The following is a 17,433-nucleotide window of genomic DNA, read 5'->3' as shown; positions in this document are numbered from 1 at the left end:
CAGTTATGTGATCTTGAGCAAGTCATTTAAACTTACTGGGACTTTGTTTCCTCACCTGTAAAACGAGGGTCTCTGAGATAATAGCACCATGCACTAGTATGCCAGGCTCATTATCATCTTCTGGTTTCAGGCAGGACTACACTAAATGAAACCTTCTTCAAATGACATATCTAGTTCCCTCCAAATGGTCTCTAGGAAAGTAATAACTAGCATTTATTGAGCACATTAAGATCTGCAAAGTGCTGTACATGTTTATTCATTTGAGTCTTTTCATAACGCATTCTGCAATATTAAACAACTCTTCTAGACTTCATGCTAATGGCTAATTGGAGTTTTTTTGCTATGATTTAAGTGTACTTCCTAATGTTCAGCCTTTAGCAGTGAAGAGCAGAGCTGATTATCTTCTTTATTTAGTTCAGGTTAAAAAAAAGTCGGGGTTATATGTTTTATAAATAATTTTCTTGCTAAAGAAACCAATCTCCTATCTATAACATACATTGTTACCCTTTTTTCCCCCAAAAAACCTATGATCTAGTATTGGAGTTGTGAATACTCCTCCCATTCAGGAATCTCACAGATCCTCCTTATATTCTCACTCTGGGTAATTTTTGTCTATATTTTGCCATTAATTTTTCACAGAGGGTCAACCCTGTTCATAGAGACAGCCCTCTCCTGGTCTTAGTAGCTTGAGAGAACAATGCACCACCCTGACTTAAAGACTTTCTATTTTAAATGGGGGAGAAGGCTTGAGAAAATAGTTATTTAAAGCTTTTTATTGAAATTCTGTTTCCAAAACTAGATATGTGATGTTAGGCCCAGGTGAAGCCACTTGACTGCATATTTATGCAAGATTGGTTGCTTGGTTATCTAGTGAATGATAGACCATGCATTATGCAATAAGATGATAAACTGTTGTTGGTTTTTTGTTGTTCAGTCACATATAATTCTTCGTGACCCCCATGGGTCATAAGGTCCATGGGATTTTCTTAGCGAGGATACTGGAATAATTTGTTATTTCCTTCTTCAATGGATTAAGGCAAATAAAGGTTAATTGACTTCAGGGTCACATAGCCACTAAGTATCTGAGGCCAGATTTTGACTCAGGTCTTCCAGACTCCAAGCCCAGTGTTCTATCCACTTAGCCACCTAGGTGTCTCCTAGAAGATGATGAACTAGCCTCCTTCAAAAGCAGTGTTTGCGGTTGGTCTTAAAGGCATTTTATGAACCACTAGGAATGCAAACCAGTCCTTATGATGGTGATCTTAGCATGAAGTGTGTCAAGTATGTCAGTGGAATACCAAAAACAAAGGCTCCCCTCAGTGCTGCTACAGTTTGTCCACAGCACACCAAATGGCCTCCTGCTAACAGAATACCTTGAAATTCTATCATTATTCATCAGATCTGATGACCTTCTCCTCTTCTTTACAATGGCTTTTTTTTTGGTCAACTAGAATTCATGGTGGAGGGGGGGGATTTGGTTTTTTTTCGATTAACTTGTAACATCCCTTGAGATAAATAGGATCCCCTTTACCATTCACAAAACCAACATGGAAGGTTGCAGACCTTGGAATTTTACTTTTCAGAAATTGGACAGTATTAAATCTCTAAGTTAAAATAATAACAAAATTGTATCTTTTTTTTGCATCAAACTTGTGACTTCATTGGTATAGGAACTCACAATGATGAAATTTCCTCTATCAGTGCATATCAGACCCTGGTAGATATGTATCAGAGACAGACTCAAAGCTGAGTCTTTCAGATTTCAAGCCTTTTACTCTAGCCACTACAGGGATTCTAAATCTGGAGTCCCTGAACTTGTTTGTTTGTTTTTTCCTTGAGTATTTTGAGAACTATATTTCTTTTGGTTTCCTTCACAATCCTATATATTTTAATTTAGGGATTTATAAACATGATTCTGAGAAGGGGTCCTTAGAATTTAATGCCAAAAAGGCATCCCTGCACAAATCAGCTTAGGAAACTGTGTACTATACTAAGCTGTCTCCCAGGTAATTTTTCATGAGAGGTTAAAGGCACAAGGATCCTTTGGAATCATCGTGTCTATGTTATGACACAGCATTCTCAATCCCTAGATACAGATATTGTGTACATTGGAACGAACCACCTGGTCTTTTACCAAACAAAAGGAAAGAGAGTGATTGTGGTTGTGGTGTCATTTCTTCATCATACAACCCAGACACCTTTCTCAGCTGAGAAATAGGGACAGAAATAATTCACATGCAATATACACTTGGCGTCAGTATAAATGTAAGTAGAAAATGTTTTGTTAAATAAAGGCAATAAATAAATAAACCAATAGCAGTAGTGACTCACATTTGTATGCTCTAAATGTTGGAAAATGATTTCTTTTGGATAGAACATATTTTGGAAAAGAGGGAAATGAACAAGCCCCTGGTGATGTGTGTGTGTTTATCTTGCTGATACTGACATCTTTCAGAAGGTGGAGGAAATAATAATAGGAACTGCAATTCTGGACCCTATTCTTCTCAGAATAGAAGAATTGCTTTGATGAAATTGAGATAACAAGGATTCAGTAAAATAGTAATCATGCCATCTCAGAGACTGTACTAGAGTAAGAGAAACATTCAGACAAGTCTTACTTCCATGTTGCATCATTGATGAAGAACAGGTTACCCTGAATTCTCAAAGTCTATTCTAACAGGGCACAGGCTTGGGGAAATTCTACTAAGTCTGATAGGCTTTAAACTACATGATCAGTGGCAAATTTTGTTTGCTACCTGTGAACCATCTCATCACCATCAAGTTGGCAACAAAGCCATAAATTCTTTGGCCACAGCAACCCATGACACAGGTTAAAAATCCAAAATGCCCTTAGTCCTCTATGGCCTCCTTCTACTTTTTCAGTGATGATGGAAGAATAACAAAAAAGGGCACAAAAGATACAAAGAGTCATATAGGGTTTCGTACCATTTGTAGACATTAATTTAATGGCTGTCCCTCTTTAAATGTGAAATCTCTTATCAATGACCAGTTTGACACATTATTAGAAGAACTGAATTACACTTCTATAAATGAAACGAGAAGACACAAACTGAAGCTAATGGGAAGATGGCTCATACATTTTCCTCAGAGATTTCAGTCAAGGTTTCAGCAGAGTTGGTTTTATCCTATACTCCAGGGCAACAAGAAACATGATTATATGTAACACTTTATCATCTTATCTTGAGGTGCTCAAGATAAAGGGACTATCATGAAAACAAAAGCATATACCAACAAATGTTGCAAAGAGTAGAGAAATTACTAAATCTGTGAAAAACTTGAAAAGCTCCTCCAAATCAAGTCAATATATGTCTTAATAATATGAACTCAACATGAAGATGGACAGAAAGGCAAGGTCCTATATATAAGGGAATAACTTCCAAGGATACAGAGATTATCAGTATCTTCTGCCATTCTTTCAGTAATTAGCAGTGATTGCCCTCTAATTAAATGTTTATGTGATGTGTTGCCATAGTGTCAATAGAAAGTGAAAGCAGAATCCAATACAAAATCAGGTAACCAATTAAGGTTTATGGAAGGACAAAGCACAGCTGTTTGAATCCCAAGATATTGGAATGAATCTAATGTTCCTAGTCCTACAATGAGACCTCATCAGCTCTTATGCATGTGGCCATTTTGCTGCAGGTAAGTAGCAAGGAATTTTCAGAAAGAGCAGTCTTCAGCAATCTTTGGTAATAGTCTATATTTAGCAAAGTGTAATTTGAGGCTGAATTGTCCTTGATTATATAGAGAAAAAGCTCTGTTTTTATCAGGGTATACATGGCTGAGTTAAGACTTTCTGAACTCATGATGAATTATCTGCATAACTCAACATTGGCACAAATTCAACACCCTCAGTCACCTCTAATACAGGCGACTTATCTGGAAGGAAGATCTGTGTTGGGAAGTTTCTTATGATTAGCCTAAGGATGACACAAATTCAGTAACCACAGGAGGTAGCTGTTATCTCAGGGTGGGAAGCCTGTCCAGTATAAGTGCTAATCATTACTCTGAGAAAGACCTTGGAAGAAACTACCATTGTCTTAAACAGGGAAGGAGGGAGCAGTGAGCTTTTCACAAAAATCATGAAGTAGGAGGAAAAAACAAAACAAAACAAAACAAAACCCAAGACAACCTTTTTGAACTTTTGAAAGGCTAGCTAAGAGGTTATAAGCACTTACAAACTACTGAGAATAACTATTGTTGTAATCACCATCATAATAACTAGCATTTATATAGTACTTCAAGGCTTGCAAAATGCATTTTAAATACTTCTTTTTATCCTTACAACAATGCTGGGCAGTAAGAACTATTGTTATCCTCGTTTTAGAGATGAAGAAAGTAAGTCTAAAGGAGGTAAGGACTTACGCAGCTACTACTGGATCTGAACGTCACCTACATGTCACACACTGTATCCACTAAACTGTTTAGCAGCCTTACTTCAAAGGAAACTAGTAACTAATAACAAACTATATATAGCAAAGTTAAAATACACTACATTTAACACAAATGTTTCTTCTTAAGATGGCAATATCCCAAAATGGAGGCTGCACAGTGGTTTCAATATACAGTAAGTAACAAACCAAATCCCACACAGCGGCTTAGTTCATCATTTAGCCTTATTTCTAGAGGTAGTCACAGAAGACACTGGCCAATAAAAAGGCTGCCTAGAACTGGAGGACAGTGAAAAATGTTGGAAAATATATGGTCCAGGATTAGATAATGAGAAACAAAAGGATACTCATAAGGATCCCACCTATATATAATGAATATTTAAAAGAAGCTGGAAGGTAAAAAGGATATGATAAGCCCCAAACATTTAGAAAAAGAAAAAAAGAAAAGAAAGATGTGAGCTGACTAATGTTATATATTAATAAGCAGAAAATAATTGCTTTCCAATAAGGAAGACAATTCAAAACTAGCTTTCTTAGTGTAAAGAGATCATTGTAGATAACACTGCAAACAGGTTCAGCCCTCACTATTTATACAATCAATTGGTTCTTTAAAGTGGGAAAAAGGATAAAAATAAAGAAGTTGACTATGATTCTTGCCAGGTAACAGGTACATTTTTAAAATGACTAAAATTGCCATACTGAAGAGTCCAAAAGAACCTAGATAATAACAACCAAGAGCAACAATTATCTATAATACAAACTCATTTGCAAAACATTACAGAAAAGAAGGATAGAAGACAATACAATAGAAGAGTTTTTAAATGACAGGTTCCTGGCCAGGGATGGAGTGTTGTGATGTTTAAAATCTATATTGTGTGATCGCCTTAAATTAGAAGATTCAGCACCAGTCTTTGGGCATTAACCATTTATTAAAGCATACAGATATTCACAAGGAGTTCAGAAAGTTAAGAAAAAGTCTATCTAGCCTAGAGTTCCAGCCTGATTGAGTTCTTCCTCAAGTCCTCTGCCACAAGCCTGCTTCAATCAGGAACTCTCTCCAGAAAACTGACTGTGGAAGCTTTTTATAGGTCTGGAACAGAGGCTGTCCTTACACACTGCTTCAAGCTGATTGGTTGGCATCATCCAAATCCATTGGTTCTGAAGGTGTTCTCAAGGTGTTATTACAATCCAGTTAACTTGAAGTAGGCTAATCAGCAGTTAATCGCTCTCACTTGATTCAATCAGTCTAGATTAATCTCCAGGTGGGTCTTTGAATATCTGCTAAATCTCATTACTTCATCACAGTGTACCTGCCTGGAGCATTCCAAATCCAAGGAAAAGGCAATTAATCGACAAGGAAAGGAGAGGAATGTGTGTGTGTGTGTGTGTGTGTGTGTGTGTGTGTGTGTGTGTGTGTGTACACATGTATTATGGAGATATAGATAGACAGATAGATAGATAGATAGATAGATAGATAGATAGATAGATAGATGATTGATAGATAGATGTCTATATATGTGTGTATATGTGTGCGTATGTATAAACATACACATATCCTCAAAGGTACTAATAATAATAATTAAGGAAAATAATTCTACCTCCCATGAAGAGGCCATACAACATAGAAAGGTAATAGAAGTGAACAGAAAAGTGTCTGGGATCGGTAGGAGCCTGGGCTACTTGTAAAGGTTCCATGGACAGTCCACCTTGATATATCCCTTTCTCCTAATGTCTTCACACAGACAACAGGATTACTGAATTATTCCAAAACCTTCAGCACTGAAAAGGTGCTGGTGACCTACAATAGTTCTGCTTAGTACATTACACAAGAGAAAGGAATTGTCTTTTGGGAATTCCAGATGATTAGAGCTCTCTCACCTTGATTTATTGCTATTTCCTTTTAACTATTACCTTAATTGGCTTTAATGGTTTGGAAAATTACTCAATGATTAAGTAGGAGTATAAGAGGAAGACTCTCAAACCTGTCTTCCCTCCCATTAGGAGACTTCCTAAATGTCTGAAAATGTGATACAGATTATAGAGTAGCCTACTGAGTTTAATCTAGAGTATCCTAGTTGTCAAATGCTATATCAGAAAGGGAATCTTTTGGACAGTGGAATTTTCCATTCTCTTGAAGCAAGCCAAAAAATAAAAAAATTAAAAAGCTAGCACAGTCCAAGAGTAATTTTGCTAAATAGACTAAGCTGGTTTCTTTTCTATACACTTCTTTTTTTTTTTTTTTTTTTTTTTTTAGGCAATGGGGGTTAAGTGACTTGCCCAGGGTCACACAGCTAGTAAGTGTCAAGTGTCTGAGGCCGGATTTGAACTCAGGTACTCCTGAATCCAGGGCCGGTGCTTTAACCACTGCGCCATCTAGCTGCCCCCCCTTTTCTATACACTTCTAATTGCCATTCCATTGTGAGAAATTAATAATAATTGATATCTTGGGGGGAGGGGACTCAGTGTTCTACCCTTCTTTCATAGTTCTTTCTCCCTACCCCCCTCCTCTAAAGTCAAGTTCGCTTTTTTTTTTTTGCAGGGCAATGAGGGTTAAGTGACTTGCCTAGGGTCACACAGCTAGTGTCAAGTGTCGGAGGCTGGATTTGAACTCAGGTCCTCTTGAATCTAGGGCCAGTGTAAAATCCACTTTGCTACCTAGCTGCCCCCTGTTCATTTTTTAAGTAAGATTACATTAAATCTCTTCATCTGGGTCAAAACCAAGCTTACAAAGATGCTTGGGTGGAGACAGGCAGTTTATCTAGATAACTAAAGGACTTCAACAAACTATATCTTGCAGGAAACTACTGTGCTCTGATCAACTTGGATGGGGGTCTACATTCTTTCTCTGCTGTCATTCTTACCAAGATTTGAGTGACCTAAGTCATATATCCTCAGACTTCATTTTAATATAACATACCTCCAATCATATCAACCAATTAGATTTGATTGCTAGATGATGGACCTCCTTACAGTTTGTTAAGGGCTAAAATTCTAGCTAAACTGTTTAAAATATCTAATGAGTGGTCGCCAATAAATTATAAGCTTTAGCAAGAGTTAGACTTTTAAGCATTTATTAAGGAGAATAAGAATTTGATAAAGAGAGAAAGGCCTAGATTCCTATCTATTAAAGGGAGAACGCATTTCTAGCTCCCTTCTCTGCCAGAGTCCTCAGGAAAGAGCGCAAGACCGAGCGCCAGTCTCTTCCTTCTTCCTCCCACTAGCCAACATCACTTCCTGACGCCAAAGAAAAGACTCCTGGTCTTGCCCTCAAAGACCTTCACTTCATGGGCCAAACTCTTCTACAGTAAGTCTCCAGCAGGTGGCGTCATTCCAATCATTACAAATTAGAAAGGTATATAAACTGTGACCCACCACCATTAATGGTCTTTGATCTGAAAGAGACTTCCATAGACCATCCTTTTATTAATAACCTTCTAACTTATTAACAAAATGATTAAACTACCCAGAAATTATGTCTGTCATATTTCAAATCATCACATTATAATGTGTTATTTCTAAATCTGTATGTAAACTCTAGGAAATATTCTCTTGTGGTCTAAAGCGCCTGGTGGCAAGGATAAAATGGCAGAAAATCGAAGATACCATAATAAGCCAAAATAAAGCATCTAGATGTGGTGACAGTGACATGAAGAGAGAAGAAAAAACAATGAGCAATTGAGTGAAACAGGTCTCCAATAGCAGAGAGATGATAAGATTCAACAAGAGAGAATAAAAGAGCTTTTACGCTTCCACATTATGTTTTAAACATCAGTGAAAGTTTAGAAAGTGGTGAAAGGCTTTTGCCCTGATGCCAAAAGTAAAGGCCCCTGGATCAGATCCCAAAATGAGACAAACTCCTTGGATACTAACCAAAGTCAGCAAGGCTCAAGAGGATGGGATGCTTCATAGGGAGCCAGAGCACTACTCCAAGAATCATAAAGTTACGATCCTGCCCATTGTTCTGTAGCTAATTTTATATAAAATTATGGGCAAGTTATTTAGCCTCTATGTGCCTTATTTTCCTCTTTTATAAAATGGAAATAACACCTGCTCCAACTATTTCCTTACAGGGTTATAGTGAGTAAAAAGTTCTATACAAATGGCCACCCATCAGCTCTACAAACTGCTGCCCTCTTCCAGCCAAACATTTGACCCAAATGGGGGGAAAATATTCTTGTCTAACCTAACAACTACCTCTATCACTCCCAGTAACCTCAAAGTTTATGGGTCCCACAACCTCTAACTACCATGGTCCCATGACCCTGGCACTCCCAAAAGAACAGGAAAGAACACAGAAAGTATTGTCAGGAATGCAGTTGTCACTGAACTGATGAGTCATTATTGCTCAAATCCCTTGGGGTTTTTGTTCCCAAGACCTAAGGAAACTTTTAACACAGCCTACAATAGAATTCTTCCCCAGGGAAATATATACTCAAGAATAACTCAAACACTGACATACAGGTTTCCTTTTTAATGCTATATATTTTCCGCATTTTAAAACATTATTCTAAAAAGGGGGTCTATAAGATTGATCAGATTTCCAAAGGGTTACAAAACACACTCACAAAAAGCATTAAGAACCCCTGTTTCCATATGTATTTTAGGTTCATTTGTATTTTGTTATAAAAATCACAATAAACATGATCCAAGACAATCCCAAAGGACTATTGATGAAACATACTATCTACCTCCAAAGAAAGAACTGATATTGATGGAATAGACTAAAGCATACTATTTTTCACTTTCTTTCATTTTTTTCCTTTAACTAAGTTTTCTTGTACAAAATGACAAATATGGTAATGTTTTACATAATCATACACATATAACCCACATCTGATTGTTTGACACCTCAGGGAGGGAGGGAAAGAGGGATAAAAAATGGAACCCAAAAGTATATATATATATTTTAGTGAGGCAATTGGGGTTAAGTGACTTGCCCAGGGTCACACAGCTAGTAAGTGTTAAGTGTCTGAGGTCGGATTTGTACTCAGGTACTCCTGAATCCAGGGCCACTGCACCACCTAGCTGCCCCAAAATGTTTATTTTTTTTAATCAAAAAATAAAAGACAGGAAAAATCACAATAAACATTTATTTGAATAAAATATGAGCTAAGAAAGTTATTTGCTTAAATTGCCTTATAAAAAATGTTGGAAGGAAGCACAAAATGATTTTTTTATAAATAAATAGATAAAATAGAAAGGAGAAGGAACATTGCAATATAAACATTGGAAACCACTGTCATAAGATAACCAGAACCCTGGCCCTTTCCTGGAGGGGTTCTCTGAAACAAAGAAACAGTAAAAAATATCCCTAAGTATTTCTACCTTTCCACGTACAAGTTCCACATTCCACATACAAGGCTTTCAATTTTGATCATTAACACTATCAAAAGATTTGGAATAAAATACTTTTGGCTCAAATTTTACCTGAAAACTAAAACCAAAACCAAAACCAAAATCAGTAGTTTCATTTTTCTTTTTTTTTTTCTTTTTTTCTTTTTTTTTTTTTTTTTGCGGGGCAATGGGGCTTAAGTGACTTGCCCAGGGTCACACAGCTAGTAAGGTTCAAGTGTCTGAGGCCAGATTTGAACTCGGGTATTCCTGAATCCAAGACTGGTGCTTTATCCATTGTGCCACCTAGCTGCCCAGTTTCATTTTTCTTTTTTTTTTTTTTTTTTAGTGAGGCAATTGGGGTCAAGCGACTTGCCCAGGGTCACACAGCCAGTGAGTGTTGTGTCTGAGGCTGGATCCGAACTCAGGTCCTCCCGACTCCAGGGCCAGCGCTCCATCCACTGCGCCACCCAGGTGCCCCTCAGTTTCATTTTTCTTAATCAAAGTTTCACTTAGTTCTGGAAGCAAGCCTTAGTCCAGTATAGAAAATAGGTCTCTAAGCGTGCTATATTTGAAATCAGAAGACCTGGGATCAGATCCCATTTCTGCCACTTTTATCTAGTCTGGCATTGATCAAGCAAATTATTTTCTTTGAGCCTCAGTTTCCTCATCTGTAAAATGAAAGAAAAAGTTAAACTAGAGGATCTCTAATGTCATCTCAAGCTCTAAATCAGAAAGTGCTTAATGTGAAAAATACTCATTTCTGATATTTCTAGTCTTTGCCTGCTGCCTTGTTTCTCTCTCTTTCCTCTGATTCTCTTTTTTTAAAGAGTTCTCATTTTAGGAAAACACCTAGCATCCCTGTACTTAGAATTCCCAATGAATCACTCTCATGGGGACCTCTGATCCACTAAAACAAACTGAAATCAATGCATACCTTCGGGGCTCCAAATGTGAAAGGGGCTATGAAAGTCTCTGAAAGGTATGGAGGACCCAAAGTCTAGAAGAGCCTTTCAAGAAGCCAGAGAGACTGGCTCAAGAATTCTTTCACATAGAGGTGAAAGGCCTGCCAATGCCACCTATCATATATGTGACTTTGAGCAAGTCAACAACAAACATTTATTAAATACCTAGCATGTGCCAGACACTGTGTGAAGCAGTAGGGATACAAAGAAAATTTAAAATAGTCTCTGCTCTCAAGGAGTTTGCTAATTAATGAGGGAGATACTGTGTACAAATGTATGTGTGTGACAAATTGGAGATAACATCAGAGAGAAAGCAAATGGCAATTTCCCAGGCCTTCAGTTTCCTCATTTCAAAAATAATAGATGGACTCTGATGTCCTTTCCAGTACTAGATCTAGGATTCTAAACTCTGTACTTTGCTTATTAGTAAGAGTAAGCTGGGGCAGCTAGGTAGTGCAGTGGATAGAGCACCAGCTCTGGATTCAGGAGGACCTGAGTTCAAATCCGGCCTCAGAAACTTAACGCGTACTAGCTGTGTGACCCTGGGCTAGTCACTTAACACCAGTTGCCTCACAAAAAAAAAGAATAAGCTGAAAAGCTATCCCTTTTAAATAGGAGTCTTTGCCCAAGCAGGCCAGGCCCATTTCCATAATGCCAGGTGCTTGCCAAGCTGTTTCTGGGAGTAAGGACATCTGGGAAGTGTAAGGTTTTCAAGAATTGGGACTCTCAAGGATTACTAATATCCTCTGGTGTGTTGCTATGGAAAAGGGTTAGGGCCAACTATAGATGAAATTTGTCAGCTGGCAGCTGCAACTCCAGTAGCCCTGGGAACGTATAGGTTACTGACAGGACCCTCATTACAAAGATGCAGATATTTCCCCAATCTCTTGCCTAAGCTATTTCTCCCAGGCTCCTAGGCAAAGGCAAGTAGCTTACTCCCCAGCTCCTCACTGACCCACTGGCATTTACCTGGTTGCCGACCAGAGCTCTCAATTCAATTCAACGAATGTTTATGGTACGCTGATCTAGATCCTGTGTTAGGTACTAAGTTCTCAGCCTTTAAACCTCAAACTCTCACATAGGAAGAATAGATAATGGGAGACCAATCCATCTGATTCTGTGACTGGACAATTCCAAAGCAATCAAGCAACAAGTGGAATATCATCCCCACTCCTATCCCTCTAATCATTTCAACTGAAGTTTTGTTTTGTTTTACCACCAAGTCCCAGGGGAACTTAATTAGCTTAATTTTGTCATTCCCAGCCTCGGAATGGACTATTTTAAATAGTGAACAAACTCACACAGTCCAGTTTATCTAGCCAGTCTCAGACCACACTTCACATCCTATCCAGTCATTCATCCCAGACATCTTGTTATCTTTCCTACTTTGGTTAACATAACTTGACCTCCCACTTCCACCCCAACTTGCTCTGAAAATCATGAGCAAATCAATACCTCCATTCATTCTGGAAAGAATATGTCAATGAAATCTCTAATAGTTCTATTCAACATTTCTGCAACTTCTCAGACCAAAACACCCTTACTTGGCCTTCCAGTGGCCACTGTTGGGTTTTCCAAATTTGCTGACATATTGAGTGCAGCACTTTAACAGCATCATCTTTTAGGAATTTAAATAGCTCAACAGGAATCCCATTACCTCCACTAACTTTATTGTTCACAATATTTCCTAAGGCCCACTTGACTTCATTCTCCAAGATGTCTGACTCTAGATCAGGAACCACACTGTCATGGTTATTGGTGATGTTAAGATCTTTCTTCTAAAGTTCTTCTGTATATTCTCAGCAACTCTTCTTAATCTCTTCTACTGCTGTTAAATTCCTACAATTTTTGTTTTCTTATCATGCCCATTCTTGCATGAATTATTCCCTTGAAATCTGATTTTTTTGAAGAGATCTTTTGTCTTTCCCATTCCATTGTTTTCTTCTACTTCTTTTCATTGCTCATTTAAGAGAACTTTCTTATTCTCTCTTTGCTATTCTCTGGAATTCTGCATTCAGTTTGGTGTATATATCCCTTCCTATTTCACTTTTCACTTTCCTTCTTTCCTCATCAATTTGTAAAACCTTATCAAATAGCCATTTTGCTTCCTTGTTCTTCTCTTTCTTTGGAATGTCTTTGTTGTTGTCTCCTGTACAATATTGCAAACCTCTTTCCATGGTACTTCAGGCACTCTCTCTACCAGATCTAATCCCTTATTTCTCTTCATAACTTCTACTTCATATTCATAAGGGATGTTATTTAGGTCATACCTATATAATCTGATGGTTTTCCCTATTTTCTTCAATTTAAGTATGAATTTTGCAATAAGAAGCCCATGATCTGAACCAAAGTCAGCTCCAGGTTTTGTTTTAACTGTTTAGAGCATTTTCATCTTTGGTTGTAAGGCATATAATCATTCTGATTCTGATGTTGACCATCTGGTGATATCCATGTATAGAGTCACCTTTTGGGTTTTTGAAAAAGAGTGTTTGCTATGACCAGTGAGTTATCTTGACAAAACTCTATTGGTCTCTCCCCTGCTTCATTTTGTACTCCAATTACGTGTTATTACAATTATCTTTTGATTTTCTTATTTAGCATTACAATCCCCTATGATGAATATGACATTATTTTTTGTATTTCTAGAGATGTAAGTGTTCATAGAACTGATCAACTTTGGTCTCTTTGGCATCAGTGTTGGAACATAGACTTGTATTACTGTGATGCTGAATGGTTTGACTTGAATTCAAACAAATATAATCTCTCATTTTTGAGACTATACCCCAGTACCACTTTTCTGAATGTTTTATTGACCATGAAGGCTACTCCATTTCTTCTAAGAAAATCTTGCCCACAGTTGTATATGTATCAATGACCTAAATTAAATCCACCCATTCCCATACCTTTAAATTTACTGACTTCCAGGATGTTGATATTTAAACTTTTCCATCTTCTGATTCACTATATACAACTTACTTTGATTCATAGATTTTACATCCCAGATTCCTATGCAATATTGATCTTTATACTATCGTACCTCCCTTTCATCACCAGAAACAACCATTGCTGAGCTTTCTTTTAGCTTTGGCTGAGCTGATTAATTTTTTTCTGGAGGCATTTCTAGTTGTCCTAAATTCTTCCCCAGTAGCATGTTGGACACCTTCTGAACTGAAGAACTCATCTTCTGGTATTATGTATTTTATCATTTTAATATTATCCATGGGGTTTTCTTGGCAAATATACTAGAGTGGTTTGCCATTTCTTTCTCTGGTGGATCACCTCTTGTCAGAATGCTTTACTGAAATTCAATAAGGATAAAGTGTTTATATTTCTATATGATAATATTTGTAAGTCTTAACAACTTTATTATAAAAGCAATTAGAAAAATAAAATAAAAAAGAAGAGAAAGAGCAATTAGGAGTCTATATAGAGAGAGGATGTGGTCATAAGGTGATATTGAAGGGACAACAATAATATTTGTAGGTCTTAAGATCTTTATTTCTTTATTTATTCATTTATTTATTTATTTATATTTTTTTTAGTGAGGCAATTGGGGTTAAGTGACTTTCCCAGGGTCACACAGCTAGTAAGTGTGTGTTAAGTGTCTGAGGCCGGATTTGAACTCAGGTACTCCTGACTCCAGGGCCGGTGCTCTATCCACTTCGCCACCTAGCTGCCCCAAGATCTTTATTATAAGAATAATTAGGAGTATATGTAGACAGAGTGTGTGGTTATAAAGTGACATTGATGGAATCACACTGCCAAAGAACAAAATAAAGGGGTAAGAAAAAATTTGCATAAAAGGAGGGGAGAAATTGAATGGGGTTTATTGTCTCACAAAAAAAAAAGAAGCATGAAAGAACTATCATAATGGAGGGGGTGAGGGGGAGGGGGGCAAAGATTAAACCTTACTCTCATCAAATTTGGCTCAAAGAGGGAATAACAAACACTCAGTTGGATATAGAAATCTATCTTACCCTATAAGGAAGTTTAAAAAGGGACAGGAATAATAAAAGGGGGATTGATACAAGGAAGGGGATATTGGGGAAAGTGGTGATCATAAGTAAAACACTTGTGAGGAAAGAAAGGGTTGGGGTAAGAGTGGGGGGGGAAGATAAAGAGGTGAAAGATAGCATGGAGAAAAATAAACTGGAAATAACAGAAATAACAATTATTAACTATAAATGTGAATGGGATGAACTCACCCATTAAATGGAAGTGGATAGCAGAAAGGATTAAAAACCAAAATCCTACAATATACTGTTTACAAGAAATATATTTAAAGCAGAGAGATACACATAGGGTAAACATAAGGGGCTTGAGTGGAATCTATTATGCTTCAGCTGAAGCAAAGAAAGCAAGGGTAACAATCATTATTTCATACAAAACAAAAATAGATTTAGTTAAAAGAGAAAAAAAGGAAACTATATCTTGCTGAAAGGTACCGTAGACAATGAAGTCATATCAATACTTAATATCTATGCACCAAATGGTATAGCATCTAAATTTTTGAAGGAGAAGTTGAATGAGTTACAGGAGGAAATAGATAATAAAACTACCCTAGTAGGACCTTAAACTTCCCCTCTCAGAACTGGATAAATCTAACCAAAACAATAAAGAAGAACTTAAGGAAATAAATAAAATTTTTGAAAAGTTAGATATAATAGATTTCTGGAGAAAAGTGAATGGGAATAGAAGGGAAAATACCTTCTTCTCAGCAGTACATAGGACTTACATAAAAATTGACCATGTAATAGGGCATAAAAGCCTTACATCCAGATGCAGAAAAGCAGAAATAGTAAACACAGAACTCTTTACTATGACCTGCGCATCTTGGGTAACCCTGCACAGAATAGCTCATAGTTTCGCTGAGCTACACAATCCACTCTGCCATGACAAGCCAATGATCCAGGAGGGGATAACATCCTTTCATACACTTGAATTCAGCTCTCATGTTTTCCCTTAAGTAGTCTCATCTCCAAGATAAAAGTCTCTAGTTCTTTCCACTGATTCTCAGACAGCATGATCCTATCCAGATTATCTCCCCCGCACCCCCCCAAAAAAAACAAAAAAAAACCCTTTTTTTTCTTTTTTTTGCAGGGCAATGAGGATAAAGTGACTTGCCCAGGGTCACACAGCTAGTAAGTGTCAAGTGTCTGAGGCCAAATATGAACTCAGGTCCTCCTGAATCCAGGGCTGGTGCTTTATCCACTGAGCCACCTAGCTGCCCCCTTAAGAAAAAAAATTTTAAAAATAAATATGAATGTTGAAAATTTCTGAGTCCAGAAGAAATGGAGTTAAATTTTCTTCTCTGAAGTTTAGGGTAAACTTAAGTGAAACTTTTCTTCTTGATTACTAACTACTCAAGAGGTATAGCCATTGTGCCAAGAATTCTACCTGGTCACCTGGCAGCACAAGAATTTCCCTATACTCTTGTATGTTGATTGTACAACCCTGCCAAAGACAGAATCATCCCATTCAGAACACTGTCTGAAGCTCCAAAATGTAATCTTATGACTAACTTCCATTTTATGTACCAAGACCCTTGGGGCAATTAAAACTCAATAAATTCTTAAAAGACAAAGAACACCAGACCACAACTATGTTAATTAAATACAATTTAATCAGAATTCGGGGAACAAACAGGTTGTGATCTAAAAGCTGATTTATAGATCACATGATGGTGAAATAGCTGTTTTCCATGAGCCTCTCCAAATGTAAATACTTCAGATAAAGCAGTCAAGCACCAAATATGGATTAGACTTTCTGAAGCTGAATCTAAAAGTTAGGAAGACAGAAAACCCTCATGTGGCAAAAACCTCATGATATAATAATATTTACCACTCAACATTCCCAGCCTTCACCTGCAGTGTGAATAGCCATATAATCCACCTTGCAAGTCTTTGCTTTAGGATCTGACTGTGGAAGTTACTTCCTGGTCTTTCAACAACAGACACTAATTCACCCTTGAAAAAAGGAACAGAAGATGAGGAAGTGCAGAGCTGACTAGAGCTTCTTCATATGAAGGAACCCACCTGAAGTCAATCCTCTCCCTGAATAATTTGCTCTAGACAGGGACCTGAGAAGGAACCCAGGCTAGAACCTGCTGCCCCACCATGCAGGGAGACAAAAAGGATGGTGGAATTGAAGGTCCATTCAGCAACAAAAGAAGAAAGTGCTAAGATTGAAAAAGGAAATTGGAGATCAACTACTTACAATAGGAGAGAAAGAGTGGAAAACCACAAGTTTCAGAGAAAAAAACCTGAGAATGAACAAGAAAATAAGCCAACAGAGAGATTCCTAAAAACAAAGGAAATGAGTTGAAAAAAGGCCAGAAGACAATAAGCAATTATTATAATGAAATGAACCAAAAAAATCTTGGATAAAAGAGAATTGTGTAGGGGGCGGCTAGGTGGTGCAGTGGATAGAGCACCGGCCCTGGAGTCAGGAGTACCTGAGTTTAAATCCAGCCTCAGACACTTAACACTTACTAGCTGTGTGACCCTGGGCAAGTCACTTAACCCCAATTGCCTCACAGGGGAAAAAAATAATTAATTTTTTAAAAAAGAGAATTGTGTAGACTACAAAGACATTGTGGAACAATAGAAACTCAGGAATATTTTTAAAGACAAATGAAACTTTTAAAATAAGATATTAGGGATGAAATTAGGTCAGAAATCGGAGCTTTCAACAAAGAATTAAAAAGGATAACTAAGAAAGTAGAA

This window comes from Dromiciops gliroides, chromosome 3 (genome assembly GCF_019393635.1).
Source record: "Dromiciops gliroides isolate mDroGli1 chromosome 3, mDroGli1.pri, whole genome shotgun sequence".
Lineage (NCBI taxonomy): Eukaryota > Metazoa > Chordata > Mammalia > Microbiotheria > Microbiotheriidae > Dromiciops > Dromiciops gliroides.
This window is presented reverse-complemented; position numbering follows the sequence as displayed.